We start from the raw sequence: 15298 nt of genomic DNA, 5'->3' as shown, positions 1-15298 counted from the left end.
GAGCTGGGTCTTAGTTTTAAGAAGAAAGTAAAAACTTTCATGTTTCTGGATTTGGGGATACAGGACTGTTAAATGATTGACTTTTTTGACTTCTGATGTTCAGTCTCGCATGTTATGTTTAGTTTTATAATACACTCTTCTGAACAGCCTCTGGGCAGGCGGAGAGAGATATGAGATCTTTTAAATAAATTTGCACCTGCTTTCTTGTTATTTAATGTGCTTTTCTAATTGATGTATCTGTTAAAAATAACAAAGAAACTGGAGAAAATGTAGCTTTATAAATAGTAATTCATCAAATGAACAGTTATAGCCATCTACAAATTTTTGCACCAAAGAAGGAAACAAAGCACTATGAAATGTTCACACATTTTCTTTAACCTGGTTACAGTATATTTCCACCTCAAAATTAAATGCAGTAACACAGTAAAGCAGAAATTGAAAGATAGGGATATGTATTAATTAGTGCACAGTTTGTTAATTCTTTAAACATTTAGTGTACACTAAATTGATTTAATGCACATTAACCTATGAATGAAAACAGATTATGTCAATTAACGTGCTTTAAAATGTATTTATGCATTTCATTGAAACCAATGTGTGACATGAGCTAGAAAAAATGTTCTTAAAATCAGGGGGGAAAAGGCCTGAAGATTTTTTTCCCATGCACAATGGGCAGACTAGATCAGGGGTGGGCAACCATGGTCCTCAAAGGCCACAACCCACTCAGGTTTTCAAGAATACTACAATGAATATGCATGAGATCGATTTGCATACAATGGAAGAAGTACATGCAAGTCAATCTCATGCAAATTCATTGTGGAAATCTTGAAAACCTGACTGGGTTCTGGCCTTTGAAGACCATGGTTGCCCACCCCTGATCTAGTCTGTCCATTCTCTCTTTTCTATTGAGTGGAGGAGTAGCCGAGTGGTTAGTGCAGCAGACTCTGATCCTGGGGAACTGGGTTTAATTCCCACTGCAGCTCCTTGTGACTCTAGGCAACTCACTTAACCCTCCATTGTCCCAGGTACAAATAAGTACCTATATATAATATGTAAACCACTTTGAATGTAGTTGGAAAAAACACAGAAAGGTGGTATATAAGTCCCATTCCCTCCTCCCCCCTTTTCCCCCATTGCAATATCACAGATTAGAGATGTGCATGGGAAAAAATCTTCAGGGTCCATAAGGATGCACTAAGCCCATTCATAACAAAGCTTAGTAAAAGGGCCCCTTTATTTGTTATCATCCCCTAATAATATAAAAATCTCCAAAAAGCATGCACAAATTTAGGCACATTCCCAATTTAATAGAATAATGAACCAATTAATGGCACAAATTAGATTTAATTGGGACTTAAATACATGAAGTTAGGTGTGGGATCCGTGCCTAAAATTTATGCATGGCCCGAAAAAGGGGGTACACAAATGGGGGGGTTATGGGCGTTTCAGGATGGAGCAGGGGTGTAGTTTTGAGTTATGCATGTAATTGTAGAGTAATGGTGCTCCACATGTAAATGTAGGTATGGGCATTTACACCATGTTTTCATTGGTACAAATGGTGGCGCCTCAATTTATGCATGACCTCTCCACTCAAGTGTTAATTCTATAAACCTTGTCGAATTGTACACACAGCTTACAGAATAACACTTAGGCAGGGTTTTTGGTGCTGATTTTTTAGGTGCCATATATAGAATCTGGCCCTATGTGCTATATTTCATTGTTTTTATGCATGTATGAAACACAAAGAGGTCAATATTCAGCCGGTGGCACTCAATATTTTGCTGACTGCTACCGGCATTATTCCTGCATATTCAAGGCCCTGTCTGGATCCAACTAACACATAGATAGATAAGTCCATATTTGCACTTAACTGGGTATGAGTTACTACATATCACTACTACTACTTATCATTTCTATAGCGCTACTAGACGTACGCAGAGCTGTACACTTGAACATGAAGAGACAGTCCCTGTTCGACAGAGCTTACAATCTAATTAGGACAGACAAACAGGACAAACAAGAGATAAGGGAATATTAAAGTGAGGATGATAAAATAAGGATAAAATAAGAGTTACCACATAAAGATAGGAAAGCCTTTTATGTGGTTAACCTGGCCAGTTAAGTTCTGAATGTCGGCACTTAATTGGCCAACACCCCTAAAAAAGCTGATTTGCAGTTATGTGTTAACCAGTTCTTTTCAGCAATGCTAACTGGTTAAGTGCCACTGAAAATGACCAGGGCATGCGATGAAACTACAGTGTAGTAAATTTAAAACAAATTGGAGAAACTTTTTCTTCACCCAACGCATAATTAAACTCTGGAATTCGTTGCCGGAGAACGTGGTGAAGGGGGTTAGCTTAGCAGAGTTTAAAAAGGGGTTAGACGGCTTCCTGAAGAACAAGTCCATAAACCACTACTAAATGGACTTGGGAAAAATCCACAATTCCAGGAATAACATGTATATAATGTTTGTACGTTTGGGAAGCTTGCCAGGTGCCCTTGGCCTGGATTGGCCGCTGTCGTGGACAGGATGCTGGGCTCGATGGACCCTTGGTCTTTTCCCAGTGTGGCATTAATTATGTACTTATGTACTTATATATGTACTTATGTCCTTCCATTCCTCACAAAACCTTAACTGGAACCCACTTGCCCTTTCAACTATCATCTCATTCCCCTCTTCCCTATCACATGCAAGCAAGTGTAACCCAAGTCTCTCACCGAGGCCACAGAGGAATATTCTCACACTGCTTCAGCTCTACAGCTTCTGGTCACTCTCAGGCCATGCGTATCCACACTATCTCCCCATTCTCCTTTGCACTCAAACTGAGATGGCTAATGGTCGGGAACAGCAGTTGGGGTCTTTGGGAGACACTTATCTGCTTCCGGGTTCCAGAAACCATTCGACACTCAGGAGACGTGGAGGGGCATAATCGAAAAGGGACAACTATCTCTAAGGGCGTCCATCTCTAAGGATGTTCCAGCGAAGGGGCGGGGCAACGCGTATTATCGAAACAAGATGGACATCCATCTTTTATTTCGATAATAAGGTAAGGGACGCCCAAATCTTCACATTTAGGTAGACCATAGAGATGGTCGTTCTCGGTTTTTGGCGATAATGGAAACCAAAGACATCTATCTCAAAAACGTCCAAACCCAAGCCCTTTGGTCGTGGGAGGAGCCAGCATTTGTAGTGCACTGGTCCCCCTCACATGCCAGGACACCAACCAGGCACCCTAGGGGGCACACTGCAGTGGACTTCACAAATTGCTTCCAGGTGCATAGCTCCCTTACCTTGGGTGCTGAGACCCCCCAACCCCCCCCCCTTCAGGTCCGCCTGCCTGAAGTACACTGCACCCACTACAACTGCTTCAGGGACCTGTATACTGCTGCAATGGACCTGAGTATGACATTTGAGGCTGGCATAGAGGCTGGCAAAAAGTATTTTTAAACTTGTTTTTTATGCTGGGAGGAGGTTAGTGACCACTGGGGGAGTAAGGGGAGGTCACCCCCCATTCCCTCCGGTGGTCATCTGGTCAGTTGGGGCACCTTTTTGAGGCTTGGTCGTGAAAAAATTTGGACCAAGTAAAGTCGGCCAAGTGCTCGTCAGGTACACCCTTCTTTTTTCTATTATCTCCTAATCATGCCCCAGTCCCGCCTTCGCTACCCTGCGGACACACCCCCGTGAACTTTGGTCATCCCCGTGATGGAAAGCAGTTGAGGACGCAAAAAATCGGCTTTTGATTATGCCGATTTGGGTGACCTTGCGATAAGGACGCCCATCTCCTGATTTGTGTCGAAAGGTGGGCGTCCTCTTTCGAAAATAAGCTTCTTAATGATAACAACTTTTATTTGCAACTCCAGCAACTTGTAACTCTTAAATGAAATGATCTTCAACACAGTCGATGAAATAGATGCTCCTATAACTCAAGGTCAGACTTCAGGCACCGGGGAAACATCTTTCCCTTACACCTTTCAGGAGTATTTACAAGGAACAGGGCATAACCTCTATATACCTATCCTATGGCCAGATGTAAACCCATGTTGGCTTCCTTCCTTATGCCCTCTGTTACCACCAGATCTGGACCTATATTGACTGTCTTTTCTCCATGGTACCTCTTACAGGCAAACCTCAGCTGTGGGCAGACAGCATCCTACCCTTAGCTCCGCTTACAGGCCGGACTCCCCAATCTGCCTGAAGCTTTGCTCCTTCATCAGCTGATACGAATTTGACAGCAACTGTCCCCTGGATTAGCTGAACTGGAATTGGCACTTCAGAACCCTCTTTGTACTTCTGCGGGTCACTTGGCAGTGGGTTTGTAGGCACCTCAAGGCACAGGCAACCAAGGACACTTTCACACTCTAATTCTATTTCCTCCCAAACTCCTCTCAAGATGTAATTCTACAAATCAGGGGCATTATTCTTCTACACTTTATTCCATACTCCTCTCATGGGATGGCACTCTCTCCAACACAGGGACTTCCCATTCACTCCCCCCCCCATGCTTACCCCTTTCAATAATTACCATTTTAACCTATAATTCTATCTAATTAACAATTTGTTTCCATATCAATGGCTCATTTAGCCGTATTGTTAATTAGATAGACATATGAATATATGTATATAAATCCATAGACATATTAATGTCTGTTCTCGTTTTTTATCTTCATCCTTTTTAGAATTTATTTTATAGACTGTCATATATATATATATATATATATATATATATATATATATATATATATATATATATATTCATTCTTATATGCGAAGTAGTGATTGTATTTTTTATAATTCTAAATGCTAACATATGTTCTTATGCTTTTATAATTGTTTGTTCTTATGAAGTGTTTTTATTCATATGTTTGTTTAGACTCCTGAGGCAGGTGTCTTAGCACCGAAACACAGTCGCAGTGTTGAGTCATATTGGTATAATTGTTTAATACATTTCACTTATAGGAATCTTGGCATCTCCCTCGTTTTTTGGGATGAGCCTACCTGCCCTAAATAATGTTAAGGGGCATTCAAGTTGTGGACATCATCAGTGGTGTATATTAACCCATATTGGATCCTGTTGGTCTATACTGGGATCCTCTGGACATACTGTGACAACAAAGATGTTATTCATATCATAACATGCCCATGTAATTTGATTTATGTAGGTTGATCATCTAGACCTATAAAGATTTGTTTAAATCAACACAAATCCCGAATTAACACAGCAGCAGTAAGGGCACCTTTAGGGCATGTTAGCTAGAAAGGAAACAATACACCAGCGGATATGCACTGGTGCATAATTGATAAGGTGGAAATAGGGTCTGAAGGAGGGGTCCTCTGGCAAACTCCTTAATTTTAAGAAACTGCACTGAATATTCTAGTTAGACATCTTACAACCTAAAGCATTGAACTTAGATTTGGACTGGAATTTTTTGATTTAAACTCAACTGTAAGGCTATATATACAATTGGTATAGGCAGGGGCGGACTGACTATTCAGGCAACCAGGCAGTGCTCGAGGGCCCAGAAGCTCTAGGAAGCCCAGAGGCTCTGCCTGGTTGCCTGCCACCACACAGTACAACCTTCCTGGAACCCTGTCTAGTGGCTGCTGCCGCTATTCTCCCCAGTGGCACCACAGTATTTTTAAAAATGGTTGCTGAGACAGAAAGTCTCAGCAGTCATTTTGTAAACACGGCGCCATGCAGGGCAGAGTAGCAGCAGCGGGTGGGCAGAAAAGAAGGTATTTCTTTCCTGCCCCCAAAGAAGCCATAGCCACTAGATCGCCAGTGACCTTCAAGGTTTGAAACAATGAAGGAGTTACCAATGGTAATTAATAAACAGTGACTGATGAGAACGAGCTATAAATGGTAATTAATAAACAGTGACTGATGAGGAGGTAGGCAAACCACAGACTGAGTGGTCCGTGTAAAGCAAAGTTGCCACTGAAGTCCAGAAGACTGTTACATGGTATGGTGCTGTGATAAATTAAGTTTTTAGTGTTGGGTGTTTCTGTCTCTATAACATCACCAGAAGTCTTCCCTTCCTTTCTGCACACAATACTAAAAACCTTATTCATGCTCTCATCACTTCCCGCTTGGACTTCTGCAATCTGATTCTCATAGGTCTCCCACTGAGCCATCTCTCTCCCCTTCAGTTTGCTCAAATTTCTGCTGCATGCCTTATCTTCCACCAGTGTTACTACATTCACTTAACTCCTCTTCTTATGTTACCTAATTGGTTCACTATCCATTTCTGCATACAGTTCAAAGCTATCTGACTTACAAGTGCATTTGTTCTGCAGCTTCTTAGTATCTCTTCTCTCTCCCTACACCCCTCCTTAGGAACTCCATTCATCAGACAAGTCACTCTTCTGTGTGCCCTTTTCCTCCACTGCCAACTCAAAACTCCATTCCTTCCATCCTGCTGTGCCATACATCTGGAATAAACTTTTTGAGTCTGTATGGTGTGCACTGTCTCTGGCCCTATTCAAATCTAAGCTAAAAGCCCACTTTTCTGAGGCTGTTTAATTGTATTTACTTATTAGGATTTATTTACTGCCTTTTTGAAGGAATTCACTCAAGGTGGTGTACAGTAAGAATAGACCAAAATTTAGCAATAGGTAATTAGAGCAGTAAAAATATTCAAAAACATGGTATACTACTTACAATGTCAACACAATATGTAATAGAACATTATAATTGATAGTGAAGGGTAAAGCAAAGATGTAACATATAGATAGGTAAGAAAGTAGGAAGAGTTGGAAGGTAAGGTGATTGATTTAAAGAAAGTTGCACATCAGGTCAGATAAATGGTTAAATATTATCTCAGCTAGGGTAGGAGTGGATAAACATGCAGTAGATGCAGCCCGAGTCACTCCTTGTGTGTGTGTGTGAGTGAGACTAACGAGTTAGTTACGTCTTCCATTAAAGGCCTGATTGAAGAGTCAAGCTTTCACCTGCTTTCTGAAGTAGAGATAGTCTTGTGTTAAGCACAGCCTTTCAGACAGTACATTCCAGAGTGTGGAGGCTACTTCGGAGAAGGCTCGCTTGTGGGCATCACATCAGGTAATGTGTTTTGGAGAGGGTGTGGTTAGTGAAAGTCCTTGGGAGGACCTTTGTGTCCTTGATGGTATGTGGAGGATCATCCTATTTTTCAGGTACTCAGGGCCATTTCCTTTCAGGGCCTTGAAGATCACACGTAGAGTTTTAAATTTAGCCCTGTATTGTACTGGTAGCCAATGAAGTTTTTGCAAAAATGGTGTGATATGGTTAAGTCGCTTGCAACCTTCTATGAGTCTTGCTATTGCATTCTGAATCAACTGGAGCTGGTGCAGGCCCTTTGCAGTCAGACCATTGTATAGTGCATTGCAGTAATCCAGTCTTGATGTTATCATGGCATGCACAACTGAGATATGATTTACATTCTCGATGAATGGAGAGAGGCAGCGTAGCTGTCGCAAATAGTAGCAGCAGCTCTTGAAGGTTGCTTGGATTTGGGGAATCAGAGTAAGTGTTCCTGACTTGTGATTTAAGGGGGAGTTTGTACTTCCCAATAGGGATTTTGATGTCAGGTATTGTATTAGGGACCCAGAGAAGCTCGGTTTTACTTGGGTTCAGGCAAAGTTTGTTGTGTTTAGCCCATTTATCCTCTTATTTTCCTACTTAATACCATGGGTGTAGTATGACAGTTTCATTTGGGGGGCAAAGGGTGGGGTGTGACACATTAGCTTATTCATTTGCATATATACATCTTATACATATTCATTATAGTTATTCAAAACACACACAAGCCTAAAACACTGTATATGAAGCCAGAATATATGTGTGTGTGTGTGTGTGTGTGTGTGTGTGTATACCACTAAAAAAACATTCAGACAAAAACTGAAATGGGGAAACCGCAGTACACACGCTGCTTTAGACCTGCTCCGGAAGCCCTTCTCTCTCCTACAGCTTCCCGCCTACGCAGGAACAGGAAGTTGAAAGAGAAAGAAAGGCTTCCGGGGGCAGGTCTAAAGCAGCGTGCGTACTGCTTTCTCGCTGAGGCTGCCGACAACTCAGGGGATTGGAGGATGGGGGGGGGGGGGAGTGATACCTGGTACTGTGGGGCTGGAAGGAGAGAAAGAACTGGAAGACTCCAATGCTGTGGTGACAGCGGAAGGAGAGAGAGAGAGAGAGAGAGAGAGAGATGCTGCTGCAGCTGCACCACTCAGGGGGATGCCAAGGCAGAAAAATGGGGTGGCAGCTCATTTGGGGGGGGGCATTGCCCGCCTTGTCCCCCAAACTATGCCCATGCTTAATACCCGCAATAAATGAAACTCCTTAATCTCTTGTGTATCCTGTTTGTCTGTATTGACTAGACTGTAAGGTTTATATAGCTTGGATTGTATATGTGCCTGACAGCGCAGTATATGTTTAGTACTGCTATGGAAATTAGTAGTAGTACTGGTAATATTAGTATTCCACCAATGGATGGCCCTTAGGACAGACATAATTTTGAAGAAAGATAGCATGAATGAAGCCAAGGCTGAATGAGAAGAATGTGAAGTGTAAAATCCCCTCTTGCTAGGGGATTTTGCAGATGTTTTTCTCAGAAACTTGGTAAGTGCCTACATTATTTCACTGCTGGAAACACTGAATGAGGAGTACATTTTACTATATCCTCGGTAATAGCTTGTCATGACCACAGGAATGGTGAGCCCTTGGACCACAGCTGGAGCTGCGACAGACAAGTCCCCTGGGCTGGCACATGGCAGGAACTGAGGCAAGACTAGACCAAAGGCAGATAGAACTAGGCAGGACAAGGCAAGGCAAGATGAGACAGAACAGGGCAAGAGCAAGGCAGGACTAGATAAGGCAAGGCTAGGCTAGGCACAGCTAGACAAGGCAAAGACAAGATAGGAGACAGATCCAGATGAGGCAAGGTAAGCAAGGTAACAGGGCTAGAACTGAACCCAGACAGGAACAAGGCAAGACAAGGAAACAAGGCTAGAACTGGGTTCAGACAAGGCAGGGCAAGAACTGGATATGGACACAATATGACATCTTTTCATAAACTATTAAAGACACATTTATGTGTGCAGACATGGAGCTAATGTGTTTAAACTTTTTATTTTGACACAAAATGTTTTATTTGAAAATGCTGAGATCACTTTTGTATGAATTATCATGGGCTAATATGTTATATCTTTATTTGTATTTGTCTTGATTTGAATTTTACTTGCTTTTATTTTGATTATGTATGTTGTAGACAGAATATAAATTTGCTAAAACTGGGTCCAGACAAGCACGACAAGGGTGAGGCAAGAACTGGATCCAGACGGGACAGAACAAGGCAACAAACAAGACAGACAAGGCAGGGACTAGACACTAAAGACAAAGCAAGGCAGGGCTTGGAACTAGGCAGAAACTCAGAGACAAGGCACGGTTGGAGCTAGGTAGGAACATGGAGAAAAGGCAGGGCTAGAGCTTGGCAGGGTCCCAGGCTAAACTGGAACTGAAACTGGACACATGAGGCAGACAAGACAGGAACAAGAGACCTTGTTGCTAAGGCCCTGATGAATATCAGACACCGCCCTTAAATACCTGTCAGGTCAGAAGCTGACCTCTGCAGGAATCCCCAGAACAGCAGCACACACACACACGCATAGGGGAAACCCTTAATGGTGCCACACCAGAGTGCACAGAACAGGACCAGGCCTTGAGGCAGGAGGAGCAATGGGGAGCAGCGTGGGACCTAGCCCAATGCTCCCTAAGGCATACAAAGACGAACAGGGCATGAGTCACTGCAAGAGCCGTGACATAGCTGTTCATCTGCCATAAGTCCTAACAAATCTTTTTAATTATTCACCCTTGGCTAGCCCTGGAGTATAAAACTGGAACCTTGATTTTCAGTTCTCTAAGTAATAACAGAGGCTGGGCTAGCTGCTAGTAACCTTAGCTCTATGGGTTTAATAAGTCTTGAGGCCATGCAAAGTCACCTAAACTTCAAAATCAATGTCTAATGTGTCTTATCCCACTGCGGTAGGTGACAATGATATATTTATTTTCCAACAATTTACCAAGTGGTAACTTGAAATTGTCACAACCAAGATGTTGAGATGTTATGAGGTACAGTACTATCTCCACTCAGTTTTCACACAAATTAATTTTAAGTGCATTCTGTTTTGGTTACAAACATATATTACTCAAATATGCTTTAAACTCAAACGTAAAACATTCCAAACTCATTTGTGGAAACTTAAATGAGGGCTCTACGGTATCAGCAAATAGGTTTTCAGTCATGAACATGTTTCTTTCTGAAGGTGCAGAGCAAGCTGCTAACAAGGATTCTAAAGGAGAGTAAAATAATTTAGAGAAACACGGTTAATAAGGGAAATACGATGTTTATTCCAACTCCCAGAGCTGACCCCTTGGCATACATTTTCAACTGTTTGCTCTCAACCATCTTGTGATTTCTTCATGGGTAGCAACAGCAAGATGTCCCTTAGGTCAGACTTTCGTCATTGTTTCAGTGACGTAAAAGTATCTGCAACATTGACAGAAGGTACCTGTGCAAATTAATGAAACATTAATCACATACTCAAATTTATTTCTTGCCACCTGACTACTAATCTAATCTGAACATTTTTTATTCCATTTAAACAAATGAAGGCTCTAGGAAGATAACAATAAAAGAAAAGAAGTTGGGCTATAGCTCCAAGAGACACATAATTCATACTAGAGTACAAAAACATAAAAAAAATGAAAGTTAAGAAGCAGAAGAACATGGAAATTAATAGACAAAAGAATGAGCTTGTCCTGTCATCCCAGTGGATATTGTACCTCTTTGGCTCTCTACCATTTTGCAAAGATGAGCAAATGAATTCCCATACGTCCATCCGCTAACTCCTCTCCTGTCTTCTACCCGGCCTCTCAACTCTTTTCCTATCATTCTTTGCTAATCCTAAGCACATCCTAATTCCATGAGAATCCTAGGCTCCTGCGTTTTGGCAGTTAGGCCATTCCAAGGACCGTTGTTTCCTCTTTTATTCTTACAAAACCAACATCCTGCCCTTTCCATGTCTTAATATCAAGTTTTATGAGAACCACATGGAGGGGCAGGGGACGCCCAAGTTTTGCTGAGGATGTCCTTGCAAAATGTCCCGGTGGAGGGGTGGGGAAACCCGTATTATCGAAACAAGAAGGACGTCCATCTTTCATTTCAATAATATGGTCGGGGACGCCCAAATCTTGACATTTAGGTCATCCTTAGAGATGGTCGTCCCTAGACTTGGTTGTTTCTGATTTTCGGCGATAATGGAAACCAAGGATGCCCATCTCAGAAACGACCAAATGCAAGCCCTTTGGTTGTTGGAGGCGCCAGCATTCGTAGTGCACTGGTCCCCCTGACATACCAGGACACCAACCGGGCACCCTAGGGGGCACTGCAGTGGACTTCAGAAATTGCTCCCAGGTACATAGCTCCCTTACCTTGTGTGCTGAGCCCCCCAACCCCCCCCCCAACCCCACTACCCACAACTGCACACCACTACCATAGCTCTTACGGGTGAAGGGTGGCACCTAGATGTAGGTACAGTGGGTTTGTGGTGGGCTTTGGAGGGCTCACATTTACCACCACAAGTGTAACAGGTAGGGGGGGGATGGGCCTGGGTCCGCCTACCTGAAGTGCACCGTACCCACTAAAACTGCTCTAGGGACCTGCATACTACTGTGATGGACCTGAGTATGACATTTGAGGCTGGCACAAAATATTTTTAAAGATGTTTTTTGAGAGTGGGAGGGGTTTAGTGACCACTGGGGGAGTAAGGGGAAGTTATCCCCGATTCCAGTGGTCATCTAGTCAGTTCGGGCACCTTTTTGTGGCTTGGTCGTAAGAAAAACAGGACCAGGTAAAGTCATCCAAGTGCTCGTCAGGGACACCCTTTTTTTTCCATTATGGGTCGTGGATGCCCAAGTCCCGCCTTTGCTATGACTCCGACATGCCCCCATGAACTTTAGTCACCCCCGCAACGGAAAGCAGTTGGGGATGCCCAAAATCAGCTTTTGATTATGCCAGTTTGGGCGACCCTGTGAGAAGGATGCCCATCTTCTGATTTGTGTTGAAAGATGGGCGTCCTTCTCTTTCGAAAATGAGCCTGATAGTCACCAAAAGAGCAAGTTAAGATGTATTCTTTACAAAAACAAAGTCTACCTCTTCACTCTGTTAATGTTGTAGCCTTTTACTCTTAAGGGAACAGCAGGGCAAGCGAACCACAAAATCCAAAATGGCGGTGAAAAAAAGCAGATCACAGAAGGGAAAGTCCTTTTAAGACACTTTTTTCATCTGAGGCCTAGAACTAAAATGAGCCCATGGATCTTTCCTTCTGTGATCTGCTTTTTCCACCACCTTTTAAAAATTTTATTTTATTTTTTTAATTTGCAAAAAAATCTCACAAGCAACATACACTTGTTACTGAAAAACAGAGGTGCAACATTGGAAAAAGGCAAAATAAGATTTGTCAAAGCAAATATAATCTCTTTCTTCGATCCCTAACTTGCAATATCTCTTACTCTTAAGCCAACTAGGAAAGTGAAGAGAGGCAAAATGGCAGACTGAATAGAATATCTGGTTATTAAGCATACCTTACTTAGGAACTTTGTTATAGTTTTCATAAACAAGGAAGACTGTGAAGTGAATGCTTGGATTTGCACGGGCAGTGATTTGTTCATGCAGAAGATTGCTACTCATGCATAATAATCATTTACAAGAACAGAAATGCCATTTGGCCGGGTGCTTGTACTTACTACCATTTAATTGGAGCTGGAGGAATTCTGCAGCTAAGGAAAAAAAAAACCTCCAAGGGACTAGACACTTTCTTTTACATTCGGTCTTTCTTTTTCCCTCTTTAAATGAACAGATTCCATGGCTCACTTCTGTACACACATTGTAGTGCCAGTAGAAAATGGACAATGAAAGCACAGCTAGACTGCAACACCAGCTTCACAAAGCAAGGAACATTGCTAAGCTTCATCAAAGTGCTGTCTCTTACAAACACACATTTCAAATGATAAGAACACGAGTATCCAGAACTTAAGAACAAGTAAAGAGTGCATAAGAAAAGCAAGCACTGATTTCAACCCAGCTGTAGACAAAAAATTCCGTTTATATGCTTCTTTTAACTACTTAGGAAGTCTTGATAAACAGAACCATGTGTCAACCCAAACTGCAGCAAGGATGTCCCTCTTCATGCCATCTGCTTCCCAAGCTGTAAATTTGACCCTATTTGGGAAAAACTAAAATTGAAATGGAAATAAGAAATAATGATGTGTGGCAGTATTTGAAAGCTCCTAAGAAAAGGAAGTGGGGAAGTAGAAAATCAGAGATATCTTAATTCTCCATAGCACATTTCAACTAAAGAAACATCTTAGTAAGTAAAAGTGAAAAAAGGGAATACTTTTTTTTTTAGATAAATAAGCAGTAGTCTTTTCTAGACATGGAAAGTCAGAATGCTTCCCTACTGTGCTACATATGAATGGGATCTCATTGCTTTATATTTAGTGAGCAGACCACACTAAAAAAAAAAAAAGCTGCATTAAAATGGATCGGTTTCAGTTACAGGACTTCAGAATGCCCTAAATTTGTACAGACGTTTAATGAGGATCGTGAACCATTTGGTCATTGCTTCTGCACCTGTCCTGAAGGGCAATGTATTATAGTGGGGAGAGATTTTCTACTGTCTCTCTCTACTGGAAGGAGCTGGTGAGGTAATGTAGTGTTTTAGAGAAAAAAAATTGTCTCTTACCTTTTTTTCTGCCATGCTGACTGGAGTGTTTGAGGCATGAGCCAGCGGAGTCCTGGATGCTGATTTAAGCCCTGAACATACAAAAGAGGGAATTGAAAGGTTTTGCATCCTTTCACTTGAAAGAATGTTGGGGGTGGGGGTGATTGGAGCTGAAGCCCTATGACCAGCTGAGTATGGAGACATCCAAATAGAAGTGTGATTGCTGAGGGGCCCCATGACCAGTAGAACTTCTATGGAACAGAATATTTATGAAGTTCTGCCAGAAAGTGTTGGCATCTTTGAGAGGAAGTTTTTGGAGAGATTATCAAAAAGGAATTCCACTGGCTTCAGAGAATCTATAGCCATGAGTAGATGTGAGAAGTTGTTACAGATTGCAAAGTTAGAAGAGATGAACTATAGAGAGAGGTCCTTCTAAAGTACTTATGGAAATTCTGAGAAGAAAAGTGTCTACTTTTGTATTTTGGCATTTTTGATTTTGGTTACTATATTTTTCAGTGACTATAAAGATGAACTGGTCAATTATATTTTTAAACTGTAGTTATCTGGAGTGCACGGTAACATCATTTGGAAAGGGTGAGATCCCGAAAGAAAAGACTGAAACGGAGACACTGAGAGGTTGGGTGAGCAACTAGCATTCATGAACTAGCTCCTAAAGAATATTATTTCCCCATCCCTCAGAACTTAGATGAACATAGATGTCTTCCTCCTTACACTACCATAGCCCCATAAATCCTACCCACAGCCACTGGGGACTGGTAACAGATTGTTACTTGCTTTTTTTTAACAAACCTGATTGATATAGGGCTCTAATAATTCTCTTCCCAAATATGTAATCCCAGTGTAACTGGGCAGATTTCTCACCAACTTAAAGAAGCGAGGGTAGCTCTGTAAAGCTGTATTAAGTTAGTCCAATGGGTAGATATGGCCTACAGCTGTTTGGACCCTTATTTCAACATATTCAAGTTGACTTACACAGTAACCATAATTACTTCCTCTTTAAAGAGAAGCAGCTTCAAAATTTAGCATATTTTTGGAAAGCTAAACCAGTCATATACATGACTGTTCATATACAACATTGTTCATCATCCCCCATTCTACATATGGATAGATTGTACATACAGCACCCTAGGCAGTGAGTCATTGACAAGCATAAGTATTGTTTGTCTTCAATTGGAATATTATGATTCACTGTTCTTAAAAAGAATCCTTGAGCACCACTGAGCCCGCCTCCTCTGTTCTAACTGTGGTGTTCTTATGGCACATGTGTAAAACAATTTCAAAGGCTAGATTGCTCTGAATGAAAATTGTTCTACTTAAAGTCAGGAAGAGTGGGCTTTCACCATGTGCATATTTTTAGTAGGGATAGGGAGCCAAAAAATGTTCATGTCCATTTCCAGGTTTTAATTTTGGACTGGAATGGATGTCATCATGAATGCACATTCTTTAGAAAGGAGTGTGCATTATGTGCAAGGAGGGCACACCCTTCTTCAAGAGTGCACACTATGTTAATGAGTGTGCACTCTT

This window comes from Microcaecilia unicolor, chromosome 8 (assembly GCF_901765095.1).
Source record: "Microcaecilia unicolor chromosome 8, aMicUni1.1, whole genome shotgun sequence".
In the NCBI taxonomy this organism is placed as follows: Eukaryota; Metazoa; Chordata; class Amphibia; order Gymnophiona; family Siphonopidae; genus Microcaecilia; species Microcaecilia unicolor.
Note: the sequence above shows the minus strand (reverse complement) of the source record.